This window comes from Rhinoderma darwinii, chromosome 1 (genome assembly GCF_050947455.1).
Source record: "Rhinoderma darwinii isolate aRhiDar2 chromosome 1, aRhiDar2.hap1, whole genome shotgun sequence".
In the NCBI taxonomy this organism is placed as follows: Eukaryota; Metazoa; Chordata; class Amphibia; order Anura; family Rhinodermatidae; genus Rhinoderma; species Rhinoderma darwinii.
The window spans coordinates 661,965,499-661,991,179 of NC_134687.1; the positions used below are offsets into that span (position 1 = coordinate 661,965,499).

At 43.9% G+C, this 25,681-nt stretch overlaps 1 long non-coding RNA gene across 1 annotated transcript in view; it reads right to left on the reverse strand.

Annotated features, from left to right (window-relative positions):
- Positions 1 to 213: 213 nt before the first annotated feature.
- LOC142664605 (uncharacterized) overlaps positions 214 to 25,681 on the reverse strand; it is a 27,730-nt gene continuing 2,262 nt past the window's right edge. The window contains exons 2-3 of the long non-coding RNA XR_012851336.1: positions 767 to 930; positions 214 to 276 (exon numbers count right to left, since the gene is read on the reverse strand). This is a non-coding gene — a long non-coding RNA (uncharacterized LOC142664605). The remainder of the gene's footprint in view (positions 277 to 766; positions 931 to 25,681) is intronic.

Consider the following 25,681-nt stretch of genomic DNA (forward strand, 5'->3'; position numbering starts at 1 on the left):
CTGACACCTTATAGGAACCTGACACACACAATGATACAGTCATCACCCAGACACCTCCAGTGCTGTTACTGTAGAATTTCCCAGCATTCCCAGCAGTGTCACCTCTCCAGTCAGCAGCTCAGTCATCTTGTAGATCAGTTCTAAGATCTTCTTCTCATGTATCCGGGAGTGAGAGGGAGGCTCTGTGATGGGGCTCTGACTACTGCTCCATCCCCCTGACTCATGGATGATGGGAGTCGTACAGTCACCCGATGTCTTCTTCACTATTGTGGACTCCTGTGTATGGAGTGACACACTTAGAGAACTGAACACAGTATTCCCCCCTCAGTAGAAAGAGGGAGATTGTGACCCCGCTGTATAGAGCTCTAGTGACCCCACATCTGTAATACTGGAGACCTCACCTACAAAAAGACATTGAGAAAATAGAACGAGGCCAAAACTAAAAAGGAAATAATATTGGGGGTCTAGATGGACCATGTGCTCTCCTCCTGCCGTCATCTTCTATGTTTCTATATAGATGTCATCCTGATCCTCCTGGTTCCTTATCATTCTCATTGCTCTACAACATTACTATTGCTGCACTGGGGACATGACACATAACTGACCATATTGGTGGCTGATCTTCAGCTTTTCTGCTGTTGGCTTCTTGACGTCACTTGGAAGGTCTGGGCGCTATTATACAGGACACTGGACTCTTCCTATTACTTGCTATTATGAGTTGTCCCTTCCCTATGTGTGACTTGTTCTATAATGTAGAAAAGTTTACCTCTCCGCTCAACAGGTAGATGATCTCCAAGGTGAAGTCTAATATTCTTCTGCTCATCTCATTCCTGTCCTTGTCCATCCTTGGTGGGTCACTCAGGAGAAGGAGCGTTGTGGAGGAGAAGATGAGAAAACTGGAGGAACTGGAGGATCTAGTACTGCAGACGTCTTTATGAAGAAAGGAGAAGATGGAGATCATACAGGGGACAACATCATGTGTGACATACAGAACCTCACTTATTGATCATTGAGAGAAACATCTTCTCAGAGCCGTCACCACATGGAATAAAGGGGTATTCCCAACACGGACATTTCTCCCCTGGATATGCCAGAAATGTCTGATAGATGCGGTCAGGGGTGGGATTCAAATTTTTAACAACAGGTTCCCTGTTTTGTACTAACAAAGATATACGCGCCGGGGGGGGGGGGGTTCACGGTGTTTTGCAGTGCATCGCGCCATTGAAAATGATTGTAATAATAAAATAAACCAATTATTAATACCGAAATGTCGTCCTACTAAAAAACTATGTCCAGTATCTGCACTCAATACGTGGTCGGTGCTCCTTTTGCATGAATTACTGCATCAATGCGGCGTGGCATGGAGGCGATCAGTCTGTGGCACTGCTGAGGTGTTATGGAAGCCTAGTTTGCTCTTCTACCTCCTGATAGATACATAGTGATATTTTGCAGATTATTACACCACTGACCTCGCTAGAGATCTGCAGAACATTGCTCTGTCTCTGCTACCCCGACCGATACAGTGATATATTCTGCAGATTATTACACCATTGACCTCCCTAGAGATCTGCAGAGCATCGCTCCTCTACCTCCTGTGAGATACATAGTGATATATCCTGCAGATTATTACACCACTGACCTCTCTAGGAATCTGCAGAACATTGCTCCTCTACCTCCGGACAGATACATAGTGATATATTCTGCAGATTATTACACTACTGTCCTCTCTACAGATCTGCAGAACATTGCTCCCTCTGCCTCCTGACAGATATATAGTGATATATTCTGCAGATTATTACACCATTGACCTCTCTAGAGAGCTACAGAACATTGCTCCTCTACCTCCTGACAGACATACTGATATATTCTGCAGAGTATTACACCTATGACCTCTCTACATCTTTCTGATCCCCATAGAGCTAAGGTTCCCTGGATAAATTCCCCAATATATAAATAAAAACACTAAAAATTGTAAAGAAAAATCTGTTTATTTTAGAATCTGGTAGAATTTCTGTGCGGTTTTCTGTGGCTCTGGCCCTTTAACAAGCGATGATCGGTGAGATGAAGAGGGGGAGGGTCCTTCTTCACACGTGGATATGGCCGCCAGTCCACCCTTACACATCTCAGTCCTGGATCAGAAAAGACCGAAATGTTTTTCAAATTTTTTGAAGTCAGATCCTAGAAAAGAAAAAAATACAAATAAGCAAAAAACTTCCCAAAACCTTCACCAGAAGGAGAAGACAAGCGGAAGACGTCAGACTTACCGGATCCCGCGTCTGTTCTGCTCGTCACTGGAGGAGTCTTCATGGGAATTTCAGATGGTTTAGGTGGTAAAGGCCACGATGTTGGGGTGACAACTGCAAAAACATCAGAAATTCAGTGTCCAGGCAGCTGTAGAAGAGTCTTGAGGTGACAAGATCATCAGTGGACGCCACTTACCTCACCTAAAGATGGTAAATGGCCCCCCGAGCGGCAGATGGCATTAAGATAACCGCTATCTCCCGGGGTTTGGGGGCCCTGATGGTAAATGCGCCCCAAGTAGCAGATGTTACTAAAATGGCCACTTTCTCTTTCGAGGGTTTGGAGGCCCTGATGTTAATGGTAGACCCCGAAAGTTTCTCCATCTCCACATAAGCTGGAAATTGGCGTCCGCCAACCTCCATTTTGTCATCATTATCCTCCACTTCCTTCATCTCCATATCACTCGGAAACTGGCGTCCGCCAACCTCCATCTTCTCGTCCTCCTCCTCCATCTCCACGTCCTCCAGAAACTGGCATCCGCCAACCTCCATCTTCTCTAGAACACTCATCATTGGCAATGTCTTCACTATCCTCCTCTTCTTATAAGACACGTCCATGATAAGAGCCAGCAAGAGAAACTGACACTGTGGTCAATGTGTGACCCCAATTTATAGACTTGATGATGTCACAACATGATGGCCATTATGTGCAAACGGAACACATACAGATTACAGGCCACGCCCTTCATATGACATCACGCTCAGAGTGTAGAGAAATAGAATCTGCCCACATTCTAGATAACATCACTACAAGCGTATCCTAGTGAACCGTTACAACAGAGCGGCCATATATAACGTAATATGGTAGAAGAATACAGACAGTAGGGTCACACTACACCCTCTGGGGAAGTTTCTATCACCTCAAAGAATTCCCAAATCAATGTGGTCAATTGCACAGACTTTCTAACATGTAGAATCGCAGCCATAAATCATACAACACGGCATTTACATACGTGGTCATGGACTCTCACCCGAAATTGTGTTCATGCCAAGACCGCATGGCTTTTGGGGCGAGTGGTGTAATATGTGACCCCAGAGAAGAATCAATGTTATTACAGCTAATGCAACGCCACATGGGAAGCACCCCCCACCATGGGTCATGGGTGCCAAGTGGGCGAGATGTCACAGGGTCACAGCTATGTCATGAGACGTGACATCAAATTTACCAGAATGGGGTCAATTAACAAATTAAACCAAAATTTGTAAAAAGGCAAAGGTCATATCCGTCCATGTGACCGGTCAGCGCCGTCCTCCTGTAGTATGAAGCTTTATATCGGGAGCGCGGGGGTCCGGATGAGACCTTATTCTGGATGTCATTGATGTTCTACCCTTTTCATGAAACCTTTGTATATATCACTTCTCCGACCTGCAGAACTACAACTCCTAGCATGCCCTGAGAGCCACACTGGGAGTTGTAGTTTTGCAAAAGCTGGTGTCCAGGGCTACAGAGATCACCGGAAATGATGTACTACAAGCCACGTGGTCTGTAGTGGTACAAATATTACAAGGAGACTCCATGATTTTCTTGCTCCACACATGAATTACCCTCCCCACAAATGTGCACAGATGTGTAAAGTAATGGCCCCCACATCACAGATTTACAGCAGGTGTTCTCAACATGGCCGCCAATGCCCACAGTAATGCCAATATATATATATATATCTGTCTCTTCTCACCTTGTGATGTGCGCGGCAAACAGTCCTCCGTCATGACCTCCTCGTAAAGATCCTTGTGTCCTTCTAGATACTCCCACTCCTCCATGGAGAAATAGACAGTGACATCCTGACACCTTATAGGAACCTGACACACACAATGATACAGTCATCACCCAGACACCTCCAGTGCTGTTACTGTAGAATTTCCCAGCATTCCCACCTCTCCAGTCAGCAGCTCAGTCATCTTGTAGATCAGTTCTAAGATCTTCTTCTCATGTATCTGGGAGTGAGGGGGAGGCTCTGTGAATGGGCTCTGACTACTGCTCCATCCTCCTGACTCATGGATGATGGGAGTCGTTCAGTCATCCGATGTCTTCTTCACTATTGTGTACTCCTGTGTATGGAGAGAGACACTTAGAGAACTGAAAACAGTATTCCCCCCTCAGTAGAAAGAGGGAGATTGTGACCCCGCTGTATAGAGCACTAGTGACCCCACATCTGTAATACTGGAGACCTCACCTGCAAAGAGACATTGAGAAAATAGAACGAGGCCAAAACTAAAAAGGAAATAATATTGGGGGACTAGATGGACCATGTGCTCTCCTCCTGCCGTCATCTTCTATGTTTCTATATAGAGGTCATCCTGATCCTCCTGGTTCCTTGTCATTCTCATTGCTCTACAACATTACTATTGCTGCATTGGTGACACATAACTGACCATATTGGTGGCTGATCTTCAGTTTTTCTGCTGGTGGCTTCTTGACATCACTTGGAAGGTCTGGACGCTGTTATACAGGACACTGGATTCTTCCTATTACTTCCTATTATGTATTGTCCCTTCCCTATGTGTGACTTGTTCTATAATGTAGAAAAGTTTACCTCTCCGCTCAACAGGTAGATGATCTCCAAGGTGAAGTCTAATATTCTTCTGCTCATCTCATTCCTGTCCTTGTCCATCCTTGGTGGGTCACTCTGGAGAAGGAATGTTGTGGAGGGGAAGATGTGAAAACTGTAGGAACTGGAGGATCTAGTACTGCAGACGTCTTTATGAAGAAAGGAGAAGATGGGAATCATACAGGGGACAACATCATGTGTGACATACAGAACCTCACTTATTCATCATTGAGAGGAATATCTTCTCAGAGCCGTCCCCACATGGAATAAAGGGGTATTCCCAACACGGACATTTCTCCCCAGGATATGCCAAAAATGTCTGGTAGATGCGGCTCCACCTCTGGCCGTGCTCGGCTGTTTCTGGACCTCCTATACAAGTGAATGGAGAGAGTCGTGCACATGTGCCATGTGGAAAGCGGGGATCTATTGGCTCTCAGTATTAGGGAGCGGGTGTCGTCACAATTTCTGGCCATTTAAATGGAGGCCAGAAGAAAATTGTCTCTTATACAGAAGAACGAGATTATGATTAAAGTCAACAAATAGTATTTCTAATGAAGGTTTACTATGTGTATATAGAAGCATATTACATGAATAATTCAGATTAATGATATGTCAAGAATGTATCCAGTAACAAGATCAAAGTTACAAAAATAAGTTATAATCATGCAAAAATATAGTTATTAAAGAGGCTCTGTCACCACATTATAAGTGGCCTATATTGTACATGATGTGATTGGCGCTGTAATGTAGATTACAGCAGTGTTTTTTATTTAGAAAAACGATCATTTTTGACGGCGTTACGACCTATTTTAGCTTTATGCTAATTACTTTCTTAATAGACACCTGGGCGTGTTTTACTTTTGAATAAGTGGGCGTTGTGGAGAGAAGTGTATGACCCTGACCGATCAGTGACCAATCAGCATCATACACTTCTCTCCATTCATGTACTCTGTACATCGTGATCGAAAAAGATCACGATGTGCAGTCACATACACCTACGTTACTGAAGTGTTTTGAGAGTCAATAGACATCACCTCCAGCCAGGACACGATGTCTATTCACAATCCCGACACTTCGGTAACGTTTGTGTAGGATTTACAGCAAACCAAGCATAATCTCGCGAGATCACGCTGTAAATGACAGCCCAGCGTGATCTCGATATGCTATGTGAGTAAGTCACACACAAACATTACCGAAGTGTCGGGATTGTGAATAGACATCACATCCCAGCTGGAAGTGATGTCTATTAACTCTCAGGACAATTGAGTAACGTTAGTGTGTGTATATGTGACTGCACATAGTGATCTAGTTAGATCACTATGTGCAGAGTAAATGGAGAGAAGTGTATGACGCTGATTGGTCACTGATTGGTCAGCGTCATACACTCCTCTCTTCATTGCCAACTTGGTCAAAAAGTCAAACACGCCCAGTTGGGCATTGATAAACTCATTAGCATAAATCTAATATAGGTCATAACTCCGTCAAAAATGATCGTTTTTCTAAATAAAAAACACTGCTGTAATCTACATTACAGCGCCGATCACATCATGTACAATATAGGCCACTTATAATGTGGTGACAGAGCCTCTTTAATAAGTTCTAATCATGCAAAAATATAGTTATTATTGTAACTTTGATCTTGTAGCTGGATACATTCTTGACATATTATTAATCTGACTTATTCATGTAATATGCTTCTATATACACAGTGCGAACCTTCATTATAAATACTATGTTGACTTTAATCATAATCTCGTTCTTCTGTATAACGGAAACAATTTCCTTCTGGCCTCCATTTAAATGGGCATAAATTGTGACGAGACCCGCTCCCTAATACTGAGAGCAGCTAGATCCCCGCTTTCCACGTGGCATTTAATGGTCATTGATGCTTTCTTGTTACATGTTTTACTCTGTTACATTGACGTCAGTTTCTGTGTAATACCGCTGTATCATACCTATGCAAACATGAGCCACTATCCATTAGATGTATGTAATACTGATATATATCTTTTCTTTATATCACTAAAGCCATTGTGACAGAGGCCTGGGATAGGCCGAAACCTCCTAAAAGAATCACCGGTTTCACAATAAACCATTTATACTTTGGAAATAAAAGCGTTTTGAAAATTCCACGTTTATCTCTACATTCATCTTTACCACTGAGTGCTGGGGATGTTTTTCTATACATTTTGTGGGATATCCAACCCGAACCCTCACAGCACCTGAACATCCCATCCAGGAGCGCAGCCCAACGTTATTTTCTACATCTGATTGACAGACACCAACCACGGTCCATAGGGATCAGCCGTCCAGTGTGTATGCATGGAAGGTCTCGCCAGTCCAGTGTATATGTATGGAAGGTCCCGGCCATCCAACGTGTATGTACGGAAGGTCCCGGACGTTCAAAGTTTATGTATGGAAGGTCCTGGACGTCCAGCGTGTATGTACGGAAGGTCCCTCCAGTCCAGCGTGTATGTACGGAAGGTCCCGGCAGTCCAGCGTGTATGTACGGAAGGTCCCGGCAGTCCAGCGTGTATGTACGGAAGGTCCCGGCAGTCCAGCGTGTATGTACGGAAGGTCCCGGCAGTCCAGTGTGTATGTACGGAAGGTCCCGGCAGTCCAGTGTGTATGTACGGAAGGTCCCGGCAGTCCAGTGTGTATGTACGGAAGGTCGCGGCAGTCCAGTGTGTGTATATATATATATATATATATATATATATATATATATGGAAGATCCTGGCAGCCCAGTGTGTGTGTGTATGGAAGGTCCCCGCAGTGAAGTGTGAGGAAGCAGCATGTATTGTGCTGTGTGTGCACGATCTCTGCGTTATCTTATCGCTTAGCAGTCACATCTTACACACAGACTTCTGTAAAGTGTGACCTGTCCTCCGACTTCTACATTACTCTGTGCTCCTCCTCCTAGACCTGTCCTCTGCTTCTACATTACTCTATGCTCCTCCTTCTACATTACTCTGTGCTCCTCCTTCTAGACCTGTCCTCTTTCTACATTACTCTGTGCTCCTCCTTCTAGACCTGTCCTCTGCTTCTACATTATTCTGTGCTCCTCCTTCCAGACCTATCCTCTGATTTCACATTACTCTGTGCTCCTCCTTCAAGACCTCTCCTCCGCTTCTACGTTACTCTGTGCTCCTCTTTCTAGACCTGTCCTCTGCTTCTACATTACTCTGTGCTCCACCTTCTAGACCTGTCCTCTGCTTCTACATTACCCTGTGCTGCTCCTTCTAGACATGCCCTCTGCTTCTACGTTACTCTGTGCTCCTCCTTCCAGACCTATCCTCTGCTTCTACATTACTCTGTGCTCCTCCTTCTAGACCTGTCCTCCACCTTCTACATTACTCTGTGCTCCTCCTTCTAGACCTGTCCTCTGCTTCTACACTACTCTGTGCTCCTCCTTTTAGACCTGTCCTCTGCTTCTACATTACTCTGTGCTCCTCCTTCTAGACCTGTCCTCTGCTTCTACATTACTCTGTGCTCCTCCTTTTAGACCTGTCCTCTGCTTCTACATTAATCTGTGCTCCTCCTTCTAGACCTGTCCTCCGCTCCTACATTACTGTGTGCTCCCCCTTCTACACCTGTCCTATGCTTCTACATTAGTCTGTGCTCCTCCTTCTAGACCTGTCCTCTGCTTCTACATTACTCTGTGCTCCTCCTTCTAGACCTGTCCTCCGCTTCTACATTACTGTGTGCTCCCTCTTCTACACCTGTCCTATGCTTCTACATTACTCTGTGCTTCTCCTTCTAGACCTGTCCTCTGCCTTCTACATTACTCTGTGCTCCTCCTTCCAGACTTGTCCTCAGCTTCTACATTACTCTGTGCTCCTCCTTCTAGACCTGTCCTCTGCTTCTACATTACCCTGTGCTGCTCCTTCTAGACCAGTCCTCCACCTTCTACATTACTCTGTGCTCCTCCTTTTAGACCTGTCCTCTGCTTCTACATTACTCTGTGCTCCTCCTTCTAGACCTGTCCGCCACCTACGACACAGTAGACCACACCCTCCAGATACAAATTCTCTAGTCCCTTGACATCACAGACTTGTTCCTCTCCTGGATCTTCTCATACCTTACCAAACAAACAGTTAGTATCTTGCACTTACACACAATCTCCTCCTCCTCCTCCTCCTCCTCATCCCACCCTCTCTGTTAGGGTCCCTCTAGGGTCCTGGGACCCTTACTCTTCTCCATCTAAACCTTTTGTGATATTTACCTCTCTGATCTTGATGTTACCTCCCTGCTATCTACAGGGTATAACAGTTATCTCCACCTTCACCTCCCGCTTCCTAAGAATCAACATGGAGAAAACAATCATCTTCCGGCTGTGTCCAGGTGACCCCTATAATGACATGTGACCTCTCCAGCCTGTGATTGGCTGCATGGGTCACATGACGCCTTCTTTTTTATATATGTGTAAACTGCAGCGTTGCTGTGAACACGCGGTGGAGCCGCAGAGGATTCTGGGAACAATGGTGTTTGTTGCGGAACTTGACTTTCCCATTGAACTTAATTGGGAAATTCTGCAACAAATGTGCCGCGAATCCGCGGTATAAATCCGATATCCTGCGTGTTTATAGTCCGCACCGCAGGTTAACCCCTTAATAACCAGGCCAGGTTCTGTTTCCATTTTTTCCTCTCCGTCTTCTCAGATCTATAACGTTTCTATTTCTCGGTGGATGGCGTGGTGTGAGGGATTGTTGTTTTTCGGGGACGAGTTGTAATTGTTCATCACTTTTTAATAAAGAAAAATTTAGAGCGACCAATAAGCAGCGATTCTCAGTTTTTTGTTGTTGGTTTTTTTTTTAAGGCGTTCTCCGTGCGGGTAAATAACATTATATTGTGATGGTTCTGAGTGTTACGGATGTGGTGATTCTGTTTATTATATTGTTTTTTTTACGTTAATTTAGACAAAAAATGGGAAAGATTTTTTTGCTTTTTACTTTTTTTTTGTACATAACTAAAAACTTTATTTAACTATTGATAAAAAATGTTATTACTCCCCTGGGGACATGAAGTAGTGATGATTAGATCGCTGGTACAATACACTGTGAGGGCTCATCTACACGTAGCAGAATTGCGGGTGGAACTTACACAGCAGAATACGGTAGCAGTAGTGGGTGAGATGTAACAAATCTCATCCAGACGCTGCGATAAAATTCCGACCAGAAATTGACCTGCGCTGTGTATTTTTCGTACATGTCTATTCCTGCTGCAGAAAGCGACTGAATTGCTGCGTTTTTCTGAGGAGACGTCACCATCCCCCAACATTGTGAAGAACACAGCAAAATCCGCCCCATCTTCTACAGTAAAAACCTCAGGAAATGGTGCGTTTTTCTGCAGCGGAATATCTGCTACTTTCAACCGAATTGCTGCAGAAATTGTGTGTGGACAGGCCCTTATACTAATGTACCGCAGTATATCGTAATTAATATTAATGGGTTAATCGCAGCAGAAAAATGCCCCCCCCAGGCTGCCATGACAACCATCTGCCCCCCGTGATCACCTGAGAGATATGCCATACATGTCTGATATATGGGGGTCCCTCCTCTATGTGAAGAACTTTCGATACTGTTTAGAGGCCGTGCACCTTGAAATTTCATGTATTTCGATAGTAAGCTGTGCCGCCGCATAGCTCAGCATTGTAACACATGAATGTATAAGAGCGGGGCTGCGGCTTTATAATGCTGCCATTGCCCCGCTCCTGAGCCCTGACAAGTGCGCGGTCAGCATGATGTGATGCGTCCAGCGCTGCACTAATGATTGCCGGCACTGAAGACAGAACATGGCGGGTTCCCTGCAAAACACCCCCATGTTCTGTCTGCAGTTCCTCCGCTCATTAGTGCAGTGCCGGCCTCATCACCTCATGCTGATTGTGCACTTGTCAGGAGCGGGGCAATGACTGTGTTACACAGCCGCACCCCCGCTCTAACTGCGGAGATCCAAGAAACCTCTCATCTCCCCCGTTATTCCCCTGAATGCTGTGCTGCGATCAAAGCTGTCCCCAGATTCAAGGGGAAAATGAGAAGGGGGAATCCCTGTTTAACCCAAAATACAAAAAGACCCTAGTAGTTAAAAAACTTAGAATATATAGAAAAATTGCCAGAGGCAATAGAATCCCGTTTTTTTTTCCCAACTACTTGCTACCTAGTAGAATAGTTAAATTGTAAAAAAATAATAATAATAACCTTTATTTAAAGTAGGGACAAACAAAATAGAATCTAAAACTACAATGTGTGCGGACCATTAATAGTATCAATGTTCCTATGCCAAACAAGAGATAAGAATAACCCAATGCAAATGATAAGCACTGAGTAAAAGTGCTCACTGTGGTCAATAGTATAGATCAGCTATCACTAAGCAAAGGTACTAACTATTAGCAATAGTATAGATCAGCTGTTAAGGATCTGCCAGGCACAGCTTCTGTATCCACGCCCATAGGTAATCAGTCTGCACCTGCTTCTATGTCTGTGAGACTGACTCCATCTTCCACCACTCAGGATGGCAGGCTTAGGAGTGGGAGAGCCTATCGCAGCCTGACCAGACGGAGCTAGCTCCCGCCCTCTGTCTATTTATACCTGCCTTTCCTGTTCCTCCTTGCTTGTGATTCTTCTCTGTTGGTTTCCTGGCCCTGCTGCAGCTTCTTGAACTACTTGTCCCTGCTTCGTATTGACCCTGGCTTACTGACTACTCTTCTGCTCTGCGTTTGGTACCTCGTACACTCCTGGTTTGACTCGGCTTGTTCACTACTCTCCTGCTCTGCGTTTGGCACCTCGTACTCTCCTGGTTTGACTCGGCTCGTTTACTACTCTTGTTGCTCACGGTGTTGCCGTGGGCAACTGCCCCATTTCCCTTTGTTTTGTGTTTCCTTGTCTGGTTGTCTGTCGTGCACTTACTGAGTGTAGGGACTGTCGCCCAGTTGTACCCCGTCGCCTAGGGCGGGTCGTTGCAAGTAGGCAGGGACTGAGTGGCGGGTAGATTAGGGCTCACTTGTCTGTTTCCCTATCCCTGTCATTACATCAGCTATCACTAAGTAAAGGTACTAACTATAAGCAATAGTATAGATCAGCTAACACTAAGTAAAGGTGCTAACTATAAGGTGCTAACTATAGTCAATAGTATAGATCAGCTATCACTAAGTAAAGGTACTAACTATAAGTTAGTCAATACGAAGCAGGGACAAGTAGTTCAAGAAGCTGCAGCAGGGCCAGGAAACCAACAGAGAAGAATCACAAGCAAGGAGGAACAGGAAAGGCAGGTAAAAATAGACAGAGGGCAAGAGCTAGCTCCGTCTGGCCAGGCTGCGATAGGCTCTCCCACTCCTAAGCCTGCCATCCTGAGTGGTGGAAGATGGAGTCAGTATAGATCAGCTATCACTAAGTAATGGTACTAACTAGAGATGAGCGAACCGGGACAACCGAGCCCGGTTTCGGTCCGAACTTCCGGAAAAGTTCGGTTCCCAGGGAATCCGAACTTCACCGGTTTCGACCGAACCCGTTTTGACCGAACCCGGGTACATTTTGGCGCCTGCCACATGTTACATCTAAAATGGAGGATTTCACAAGATCACCTGACATCAGGCTACCCCATAATGCCTTGCAAACGGCTCTCCCAGCCAATCGGGAGGCAGCATAGGGGCGGGCTCAAGCCTGCAATAAAAGTCTATGCACGGAGCTCAGCGGCCATTTTACAGATAGGAGCTGTAGGGATAGCATCTCTGTGCAGTAAGGGAAAGCTTTAGGAATCTAAAAAGGCAGGAATCCAGCAATTGAAGGGGCTCATCCACTACTCACTACTCAGCCAGTGTGTGAATACGCTTTTATAAGGGGCTCATCCCCGTTGCATCCAACTTGCAAAACAGGCAGGCTTTGTAGTACTACAACGCCCAGCATTCCCTGAGTCAGTGCACAGTGGCTGATAGAAATTCTCATTCATTGCCATTTGCCAAGCCAGTGTCAGTGTGACTACGCTTTTAGAAGGGGCTCATCCCCGGCCGTTAACATAACGAAATAACAATCCAACTTGCAATACCGGCAGCCTAGTAGTACTACAAGGCCCAGCATTGCCTGAGTGCACCGCGGCGTGGCTGATAGAATTTCTCATTCATTGCCATTTGGCAAGCCAGTGTCAATGTGAATACGCTTTTAGAAGGGGCTCATCCTCGCCCGTTCACATAACAAACAAATAACAATACAACTTGCAATACAGGCAGCCTTTGTAGTAGTAGTAGTACTACAAGGCCCAGCATTCCCTGAGTGCACTGCGGCATGGCTGATAGAAATTCTCATTCATTGCCATTTGCCAAGCCAGTGTCAGTGTGTAACTACGCTTTTAGAAGGGGCTCATCCCCCAGGTTTTGATTCAACTTGCTGCACTCCAGCAGTGAAATGTCTGGTAAAAAAAAGGTTGTGAAAGGACGGGGTAGAGGAAAAAACACCCATGCCGTGTCCTCTTCCAGTTCAAATGTTGGATCTGTTGGTGCCAGACCCAGTACCAGCATTTGTGGCACAAGACATGTGCCCAGTTCCACTAGTAGCAGCAGCCATGTGCCTGCTGGTGGTAGTAGTAGCAGTATCAGCAAGCCAGACTTGTCCATCTCCTCCGGTGGGCGGGTTACTTTAGACAATACGGCCATTGTGGACTGGTTGGCTGGCTCGCGGTCATCTCAGCAGGAAGACTCTGACAATCTGGCTTCAAGCCAGGTTTCGTTGGATTCCAGATCCTCTACAGTTCCTTGGCACAGTGACAGTAGTAATATAGGAATTTGTAGCGTTTCCATTCCATCATCTATGTCTTCGCTCCCCCTTCCTAGCGGGAAGCCATCTTTCCTGAGAGTCCTAAGAGACATCTCCTCGGGTGCGAAGGAAGATACTGAACAACATAGTGATGATGATGATTTGTTTTCAGCGAGTCAGCCAACTGTTGCGGCGGTGGTGGAGGTGGAAAAGGTGTCCGAGACGCATAGCTGCGGTAGTGGGGGTGTTGGTGGTGGTAGCCGTGGTGGCAGACGCAGTACTGAGGGGGGCATGGAGCCCGCCATGATGTCACATCACATTCACAACACAGTGACAGAAGTGGCGGGGATGATGAGGAAGGCTATGATGATGATGTTGTTTTAGACAGGATGTGGGAACCAGGTGGTGAGGTGATGACGGCGTCAGAGGAGGAGGGTTATATTGGCGGCACTGGCCTTGATAAACAGCCAAGCCTAGGTAGGGGCAGAAGTCAATCTGAAAAACATTGCAGCGGTAGGGTCAGCTCAGGAGCCGGTGACAGCGACACTGATGCTGGTGTAGGCTCCCAAAAAAAGCCTGCCAGACAAGGGGCAAGCTCGGGTGGTGGTGGTGGTGGACGTGGTATAACCTCTTTACGGTACTCTGCCGTGTGGCAATTTTTCTGTACCTTCCCGGAGGACGAAAACATGGCACAGTGCCGTATCTGCAAGCAGAAAGTAAGGCGTGGGCAGGGCAGCAATGTAGGAACTACCGCGCTACGTAAACACATCGAGCGGCATCACAAGGCTATGTGGGACAATCGATATGCCCCACCATCATCATGTACATCTAATGAAGACCCCTCTGCAGCTGCTTCTGCTGCTCCGAGTCCCTGTCATCTAAGTAGTAGCCAGGCCTTATCCACCATGTCGTTGTCATCATCATCATCACTGTCATCTAGTGCTCCTCCTACGTCCCGTCAGTTATCCATTATGGAATCGTTGTCCAATAAGCAACAATATATACCCAGTCATCCACTTGTCGTGCGGCTTAATTCACACCTGGCTAAGTTGTTGGTGGTGCAGTCGCTGCCGTACCACCTGGTCGACTCCGCCGGCTTCAAGCAATTGATGGCGTGCGCTCAGCCTAGGTGGCGAATACCTAGCCGACATTACTTCTCCAAAACAGCAGTCCCTGCCTTGCACAAGCATGTGGAGGAAAAGGTGTGCCAGTCCTTGCAATTATCCGTGTGCAGCAGGGTACATGCCACCGGCGACACGTGGAGCAGCAACTATGGGCAGGGACAGTACATGTCTTTCACGGCCCACTGGGTCAATATTTTGCAGTCCGATGTACCACCGCAGCAATGCCAGGCATTACCACCTCCACGCTTGTATCTTTCTGGTTCAACTCCGGAAACCAGGCGCCTACCATCCTCCTCCTCCTACTCCACCTCCTCCTCCTTGCAGGTCTTCCCGTCCCCGACAGGACACAGCGTATCTTCCACTCCTCCTCCCTCCTCTTTTCATAGGTGCAAGGTGAAGCGCCACAACGCTGTCTTACACCTGCTGTGCCTGGGCGAGAAAAGCCACACAGGGCAGGAGCTGCTGCTGTGCATCAAGGAGGAAATCGCACGCTGGCTGTCTCCTCTGAAACTCACACTGGGCAATGTTGTCTCGGATAACGGCAAGAACGTTGTGGCTGCACTGCGTCTAGGTCACCTGACACACGCTCCTTGCATGGCACATGTGATCAATCTGGTCATAACACACTTCTTAAAGTCATATGTTGGTTTGTAGGGTGTGCTGGCCATGTCCAGGAGGGTTTGCGTTCGTTTTAGACGTTCGTATGCATTTAAGCACGCCCTCCTGGACTTGCAGCGTCAAAACAATTTCCCAGAACACAGCCTGATTTGCAACGTTCCAACACGCTGGAATTCAACCCTGCACATGTTGGACTGTCTGTACGAACAGCGGAAAGCCGTGAATGATTTCCTGAAGCAGCAGACGGGCAGCGTTTGGAGCGTTTGTAATTTCGAGCTCAGGCACTGGCAGCTGGTTAGAGATGCATGTCGCGTTTTGAGGCCCTTTGAAGAGGCCACACGATTTGTGAGCCGTTACGCTAGCGGAATGAACAATGTTATGCCGCTGATATTCATTATGTAGCAAACGCTCACAGCGATGATTCAGCAAAGGATGGAGGAAGGATCACATCTGGCTATGGATGTGGAGGAGGAGGATGAGGATGAGGAAACAGGACCTGAAGAGGAGCTGGATTTGGAGATGGAATCACAGGAAGGGATAGGGGACGAGGCAGCCGCACAACATGACAGTGATGGTGGTGATGACGAGTCTGACGACGACCTTGATGATGGACAACCATGGCAGTATGGGTTGGAGATGGAACCAACCGGGCCCTCTGAAACGCTGGCCAGGATGGCGAGCTGTATGCTTCGTTACTTGCGCGCTGACTGTCGTATTGTTAGTATGAAGCAAAGAGATGAGTACTGGATAGCCACACTTTTAGACCCTCGGTATAAAGCCAGAATGGGGGAGTTTTCTGCACCTTCCGAGAGGGAGGCAAAATTGGCTTATTATCGAGAGAAGCTATGCAGCCAGCTTGTCACGGCTTTCAAACGGCAAACACCTGCTGCAAGCATGTCTGACCGGGGGGCCACTCTCCGCTCCCCACTGTCTCATCGTTCCACCGCCTCTGGCAGAGCTACCTCTGCAATAGGCGGCAGCAGCGGCAGCAGCAGCCAATTCAGTTTGGAAAATATGATGACAACATTTTTACATCCAATACCCCGACCTGACACACATCGTAGTCACCAAAGGGATGTTCACCATCACCAGGTTCAGCACCTAAACAACCAGGTTCACTCGTACCTGGACTGTGCCCTTTCTCCGTCAGAAATGCTGATCCCAGACCCCATGGACTTCTGGTTCAGCAGATTGGATCATTGGCAAGAACTGGCCCAGTTTGCCATGGGTGTACTGTCTTGTCCACCCTCCAGTGTAGCGTCAGAGAGGGTATTCAGCGCGGCAGGGGGCTTCGTCACCCGTAAGCGAACAAGATTGTCCGCCAACAGCTTGGAAAATCTCACGTTTCTGAAAATGAATCCAGCGTGGATCGGTGAGGATTTTAAAACCCCTGTGCCTGATGCCACTGATTAGATCTGACATTGCTGCTGCTGCTGCCTGCTACTGCCGCCTGCTACTACGGGATTCTGTCCTGTCCACTCTTTTTTTAATGTGCTGCTGCTACTACTACTACTACCACCACAATTGCTGTCTGTGTTGGCTACCTCTACTACCACGAATACACCTCCACTGCCGCCCGTCTGCTACAAGCAGGCCTGAGGCCTGCCCCACCACAGGGCTTTGTCCTGTGACTGTCGTCCAGTCTCTTTTTTTAATGTGCTGCTACTACTACTACCACCCTTGCTGTCTGTGTTGGCTACCTCTACTACCACCAATACACCTCCACTGCAGCCCGTCTGCTACAAGCAGGCCTGAGGCCTGCCCCTCCACAGGGCTTTGTCCTGTGACTGTCGTCCAGTCTCTTTTTTTAATGTGCTGCTACTACCAGTCTACCACCCTTGCTGTCTGTGTTGGCTACCTCTACTACCACCAATACACCTCCACTGCCGCCCGTCTGCTACAAGCAGGCCTGAGGCTTTGGGCTTTGTCCTGTGACTGTCGTCCAGTCTCTTTTTTTAATGTGCTGCTGCTACTACTACTACCACCCTTGCTGTCTGTGTTGGCTACCTCTACTACCACCAATACACCTCCACTGCCGTCTGCTACAAGCAGGCCTGCCCCACCACAGGGCTTTGTCCTGTGACTGTCGTCCAGTCTCTTTTTTTAATGTGCTGCTACTACCAGTCTACGACCCTTGCGGTCTGTGTTGGCTACCTCTACTACCACCAATACACCTCCACTGCCGTCTGCTACAAGCAGGCCTGCCCCACCACAGGGCTTTGTCCTGTCTCCTGTGACTGTCGTCCAGTCTCTTTTTTTAATGTGCTGCTATTACTACTACCACCCTTGCTGTCTGTGTTGGCTACCTCTACTACCACCAATACACCTCCACTGCTGTCTGCTACAAGCAGGCCTGGAAGGCTTGTGAAAAGCCATTGCTTGTTGCTTTTACATCCATGTATGGAAGAACCCCGGCAGGCATCTGCCAATAAAAATGGTCTATTTTTGGAGGGCTTGTCAAAAGCCATTGCTTGTTGCTTTTACATCCATGTATGGAAGAACCCCGGCAGGCATCTGCCAATAAAAAGGGTCAATTTTTGGAGGGCTTGTCAAAAGCCATTGCTTGTTGCTTTTACATCCATGTATGGAAGAACCCCGGCAGGCATCTGCCAATAAAAAGGGTCAATTTTTGGAGGGCTTGTGAAAAGCCATTGCTTGTTGCTTTTACATCCATGTATGGAAGAACCCCGGCAGGCATCAGCCGCCTAAAATGGTTAATTTTTGTACCTTTTTTAACAATGCATTAAGCATACAACATGCACAAGTGCAGTGGTTTCTGTTAGTTATCACCGTGTCCCATCCGTTTTCCTATAGCCATACATGTTGGCGTCACTTTGACACTAACTTTGCCTTAAAGACAGCTCAAAAGTACTTGGATACACTCATGGGTGACCTAAGAGTGTCATACAGGGCTTCTAGGGCTTTTAAACAGTGTTATACACGATTTTTAGGGGTTTTCTTGTATTACAGGTTCGGTCAGAACTAGTTCGGTCCGAATCGAACTTTTTCACGAAATTCGGCGAACCTGCCGAACCGAACTTTTCATAAGTTCGCTCATCTCTAGTACTAACTATAGATCAGCTATCACTAAGTAAAGGTAGTAACTATAGTCAATAGTATAGATCAGCTATCACTAAGTAAAGGTAGTAACTATAGTCAATAGCATAGATCAGCTATCACTAAGTAAAGGCACTAACTATAAGCAATAGTATAGATCAGCGATCACCAAGGAATGGTACTAGCTATAGTCAATAGTATAGATCAGCTATCACTAAGTAATGGTACTAACTATAAGCAATAGTATAGATCAGCTAACACTAAGTAAAGGTACTAACTGTAGTCAATAGTATAGATCAGCTATCACTAAGTAAAGGTGCTAACTATAAGCAATAGTATAGATCAGCGATCACTAAGTAAAGGTAATAACTATAGATCAGCTAACACTAAGTAAAGGTGCTAACTATAGTCAATAGTATAGATCAGCTATCACTAAGTAATGGTACTAACTATAGTCAATAGTATAGATCAGCGATCACTAAGTAATGGTACTAGCTATAGTCAATAGTATAGATCAGCAATCACTAAGTAAAGGTACTAACTATAAGCAATAGTATAGATCAGCTATCACTAAGTAAAGGTGCTAACTATAGTCACTAGTATTGATCAGCTATCACTAAGTAAAGGTACTAACTATAGTCAATAGTATAGATCAGCTAACACTAAGTAAAGGTACTAACTATAGTCAATAGTATAGATCAGCGATCACTAAGTAATGGTAGTAACTATAGTCAATAGTATAGATCAGCTAACACTAAGTAAAGGTGCTAACTATAGTCAATAGTATAGATCAGCTTTCACTAAGTAATAGTACTAACTATAGTCAATAGTATAGATCAGCTATCACTAAGTAAAGGTACTAACTATAGTCAATAGTATAGATCAGCTATCCCTAAGTAAAGGTACTAACTATAGTCAATAGTATAGATCAGCTATCCCTAAGTAAAGGTGCTAACTATAGTCAATAGTATAGATCAGCTATCACTAAGTAAAGGTGCTAACTATAGTCAATAGTATAGATCAGCTATCACTAAGTAATGGTACTAACTATAGTCAATAGTATAGATCAGCTATCACTAAGTAAAGGTACTAACTATAGTCAATAGTATAGATCAGCTATCACTAAGTAAAGGTACTAACTATAGTCAATAGTATAGATCAGCTATCACTAAGTAAAGGTACTAACTATAGTCAATAGTATAGATCAGCTATCACTAAGTAAAGGTAGTAACTATAGTCAATAGTATAGATCAGCTATCACTAAGTAAAGGTACTAACTATAGTCAATAGTATAGATCAGCTATCACTAAGTAAAGGTGCTAACTATAGTCAATAGTATAGATCAGCTATCACTAAGTAAAGGTGCTAACTATAGTCAATAGTATAGATCAGCTATCACTAAGTAATGGTACTAATTATAGTCAATAGTATAGATCAGCTATCACTAAGTAAAGGTACTAACTATAGTCAATAGTATAGATCAGCTATCACTAAGTAAAGGTACAAACTATAGTCAATAGTATAGATCAGCGATCACTAAGTAAAGATACTAACTATAGTCAATAGTATAGATCAGCGATCACTAAGTAAAGGTACAAACTATAGTCAATAGTATAGATCAGATATCACTAAGTAAAGGTACTAACTATAGTCAATAGTATAGATCAGCGATCACTAAGTAATGGTACTAATTATAGTCAATAGTATAGATCAGCGATCACTAAGTAAAGGTACTAATTATAGTCAATAGTATAGATCAGCGATCACTAAGTAATGGTACTAATTATAGTCAATAGTATAGATCAGCGATCACTAAGTAAAGGTAGTAACTATAGTCAATAGTATAGATCAGCGATCACTAAGTAAAGGTAGTAACTATAGTCAATAGTATAGATCAGCTATCACTAAGTAAAGGTACTAACTATAGTCAATAGTATAGATCAGCTAACACTAAGTAATAGTACTAACTATAGTCAATAGTAAAGATCAGCGATCACTAAGTAATAGTACTAACTATAGTCAATAGTATAGATCAGCTAACACTAAGTAATAGTACTAACTATAGTCAATAGTATAGATCAGCGATCACTAAGTAATAGTACTAACTATAGTCAATAGTATAGATCAGCTATCACTAAGTAAAGGTAGTAACTATAGTCAATAGTATAGATCAGCTATCACTAAGTAAAGGTACTAGCTATAGTCAATAGTATAGATCAGCTAACACTAAGTAAAGGTGCTAACTATAGTCAATAGTATAGATCAGCGATCACTAAGTAATAGTACTAACTATTGTCAATAGTATAGATCAGTTATCACTAAGTAAAGGTAGTAACTATAGTCAATAGTATAGATCAGCTATCACTAAGTAAAGGTACTAGCTATAGTCAATAGTATAGATCAGCTAACACTAAGTAAAGGTGCTAACTATAGTCAATAGTATAGATCAGCTATCACTAAGTAATAGTACTAACTATAGTCAATAGTATAGATCAGCGATCACTAAGTAATAGTACTAACTATAGTCAATAGTATAGATCAGCGATCACTAAGTAAAGGTACTAACTATAGTCAATAGTATAGATCAGTTATCACTAAGTAAAGGTACTAACTATAGTCAATAGTAAAGGTCAGCTGTTAACATTGCTCTAAAATATGGGGGGCACCAGCTGCGATTAACAACTGCACTAATGTCTGGGATCTGACGGAAACACCAAATCAATATGGGGCTCGCCCAAGACACTGGATGGATTAACACGTTTTTTGAGGTGGTTTTATATATTTATTTTTTTACAACTCTGCACACAAGTCACCAGGGAACATGTTGTCTTTAGGATATTTACAACCTTGGGCTGCAATATCAAGCAATCAGGTCTCTGCTATAATCGGCTGTACACAATAAATAGCTCTTCTGGAACATGTCTCTTTTAAGGGTCTTCAAGAAGCTTTCAACAGTAGGAGCATAATTGTAAGGCCTCATTCAGATGAGTGTGTCCATTTTGCGCCTGAGAAAAGCGGACCGTATTTCATGTTTGTGTTTCGTCAATGTGGTTTCCGTATGGCATCAGTTTCTTATGTCCTCGTTTCTCCTCTGCCGGCACTTCCTAGTTTTATCTTTTTTTTTTTTCCTCAGCATTTTTTTGGGCAACTGATGAGTGAAACACGGACAGCACACAGATGTCGTCCGTGTGCTTGACTTCAATGGGCGACGTGGTCCGCAAAAACACTAGAATATCGCATGCGGTGAGTTTTCACGCAACGGATACACCGTGAAAAAACACGGATGTCTGAATAGACCCACTGCATTGCATGGGTCAGTGTTCTGTCAGTTATTTCAACGGACAGCACACTGACGTGAAATACGCTCCTGTGAATTAGGCCTTATACACAGCCGGGCTCCTGCTGCAAGTGCTGAGATAGGAGAGAACTGATCCTGGCAGTTTAGTCCCTTGTTTTCGTCAATAGCGGCTGCTGAAACTAAGGTGTGTAACAGAGGGAGGGGTCTACCTCTGTCAGCCCATCAACGCCCCACGATGGGTTGTCCTTCCTCAATATACCCAACAGATTTCAACAGCTCACCTGGCAGAAATTTACTGATTACAATTCACCCACAACCCTCTAGTGACCCCCTTGAATATGCATGACATGTCCATGAGTGTGTTATGTCAATGTTTGAAACTCATATTACATGTATATGTTTCTCTAGTGCCCGACGAAGGTCTCACGACCGAAACGTTGACGTTGCACGTATAGCCTCTGGAATGAGTAATCAATAAAAATATTTGTTGAACACAATCAAGGTGTGCAGAATACTCAATATGTAAAATGTCATCTCACCACCGCCATCATGTGACTACTGCGCCTGTAACAATTATATTATATACATCATATATTACAGTAACTCCACATGTAACATGTCATCTCACCACCGCCATCATGTGACTACTGCGCCTGTAACTATTATATTATATTCTATACATCATATATTACAGTAACTCCACATGTAACATGTCATCTCACCACCGCCATCATGTGACTACTGCGCCTGTAACTATTATATTATATTCTATACATCATATATTACAGTAACTCCACATGTAACATGTCATCTCACCACCGCCATCATGTGACTACTGCGCCTGTAACAATTATATTATATACATCATATATTACAGTAACTCCACATGTAACACGTCATCTCACCACCGCCATCATGTGACTACTGCGCCTGTAACTATTATATTATATTCTATACATCATATATTACAGTAACTCCACATGTAACATGTCATCTCACCACCGCCATCATGTGACTACTGCGCCTGTAACTATTATATTATATTCTATACATCATATATTACAGTAACTCCACATGTAACACGTCATCTCACCACCACCATCATGTGACTACTGCGCCTGTAACTATTATATTATATACATCATATATTACAGTAACTCCACATGTAACATGTCATCTCACCACCACCATCATGTGACTACTGCGCCTGTAACTATTATATTATATTCTATACATCATATATTACAGTAACTCCACATGTAACACGTCATCTCACCACCACCATCATGTGACTACTGCGCCTGTAACTATTATATTATATACATCATATATTACAGTAACTCCACATGTAACATGTCATCTCACCACCTCCATCATGTGACTACTGCGCCTGTAACAATTAGATTATATTCTATACATCATATATTACAGTAACTCCACATGTAACATGTCATCTCACCACCGCCATCATGTGACTACTGCGCCTGTAACTATTATATTATATTCTATACATCATATATTACAGTAACTCCACATGTAACACGTCATCTCACCACCACCATCATGTGACTACTGCGCCTGTAACTATTATATTATATACATCATATATTACAGTAACTCCACATGTAACATGTCATCTCACCACCACCATCATGTGACTACTGCGCCTGTAACTATTATATTATATTCTATACATCATATATTACAGTAACTCCACATGTAACACGTCATCTCACCACCACCATCATGTGACTACTGCGCCTGTAACTATTATATTATATACATCATATATTACAGTAACTCCACATGTAACATGTCATCTCACCACCTCCATCATGTGACTACTGCGCCTGTAACAATTAGATTATATTCTATACATCATATATTACAGTAACTCCACATGTAACATATCATCTCACCACCACCATCATGTGACTACTGCGCCTGTAATGATTATATTATATTCTATACATCATATATTACAGTAACTCCACATGTAACATATCATCACCACCACCACCATCATGTGACTACTGCGCCTGTAATGATTATATTATATTCTATACATCATATATTACAGTAACTCCACATGTAACACGTCATCTCACCACCGCCATCATGTGACTACTGCACCTGTAACTATTATATTATATTCGTCATATATTACAGTAACTCCACATGTAACATGTCATCTCACCACCATCATCATGTGACTACTGCACCTGTAACTATTATATTATATTCTATACATCATATATTACAGTAACTCCACATGTAATGTCATCTCACCACCGCCATCATGTGACTACTGCACCTGTAACTATTATATTATATTCTATACGTCATATATTACAGTAACTCCACATGTAACACGTCATCTCACAACCACCATCATGTGACTACTGCGCCTGTAACTATTATATTATATACATCATATATTACAGTAACTCCACATGTAACACGTCATCTCACCACCTCCATCATGTGACTACTGCGCCTGTAACTATTATATTCTATACATCATATATTACAGTAACTCCACATGTAACACGTCATCTCACCACCGCCATCATGTGACTACACTCCGTATGAGGGTTATACTTATTATCAAGATGTGTTGGTAGAACATCTTTTTCAATTATATAACTATGCCTATTTCCAGGACAAGCTCCCCCTTCGATGGAAGAGGCTACAATTATATTAGTACCAAAAACTGAGAAGAACCAGTCTTATTTAGACGCTAACCACCCTATCTCACTTCTAAATACCGATTTGAAAATCCTAGATAAAAAGCTAGCAATAGACTTATGGTGGCAATCCCTTCGCTGTTGTGCCCTGACCAGACTGGTTTTCTCCCAGGAAAATCGATTTCTTATAGTATTCTAAGAGCCTTTGTTAAAATTGAATATGGAAGAGATAGATACCATAATGGGGGTCTGTTGTAATTAGATGCAGCTAAGGCCTTTGATACAGTAAAATGGAGATTCCTTTGGAGGGTGCTGCAAAGATATGGTTTGGGAGAGGACTTTTTTTTAAATGGGTGAAACATCTGTACTCTAACCCGAGTTGTAGGGTAGGTATGGGGGGCTCTTTTTCTACTACTTTCACATTATCAAGGGGTACCCGTCATGGTTTCCGACTATCCCCACTCTTATTTAACCTTCTGATAGAGACATTGGCGATAAGGATTAGATCTGATCCAGGAATAAGAGTTTTTAGGTTCAAGAAAGTGAGAAGATTTCACCATACGCCGATGACATGCTACTCTTCCTGAGAGATCTCGGGGATGTGGGGCACGTCGTCGGCGTGTATGAACAATTTGGGAACTGTTCGGGTTATAAAATTAACTGGTCTAAGTAAAAAATTATGGCCTTTGACCCATATTATATGGCAAAGAGGGAAGTAGGAATTGAAGTAGTAGACTCCTTTCAATATTTGAGGATCAAATTATCCAGATGGTTGTCTGAATATATCCCATTGAACATTCTTCCCTTATTTGGAAAACGTAAACAAAAGATTAAAATCGGGAATAAATTGTTACCCTAATACTCTTCACGTATACCGATGGTTAAAATGGTGATTTTGCCAATGGTAGTGCATGTTGGCAATGCACCAGTTTGGTTAACCAAAAGTATATTCAGAACTCTTGAATCTATCATAAATTACCTGATATGGAGAGGTAGACAAACGCGAATTAAATACGCTAAATTATGTATCCTAATTTATGAGGGCGGTTTTTCAAATGCCGGACTTTTTTTTTATATTTCTTGGCATGTCATGTACAACAGTTAACTTTTTGGACTTGTATGTCAGTGACTGAGTCGATATTAAGGGAAGAGGGTCAAGGGGTGTGGAAAAATAGTATTCAACTCCTGGAATCGGGAGTGTTATCCAAACCAAATTACTCCTCAAATCCATTATTAAAATTACAATCTAAGGTCTGGAAAGAAGCGAGGGATAGAACCGCCTTTCGGGGCTTTATGGAAATCAC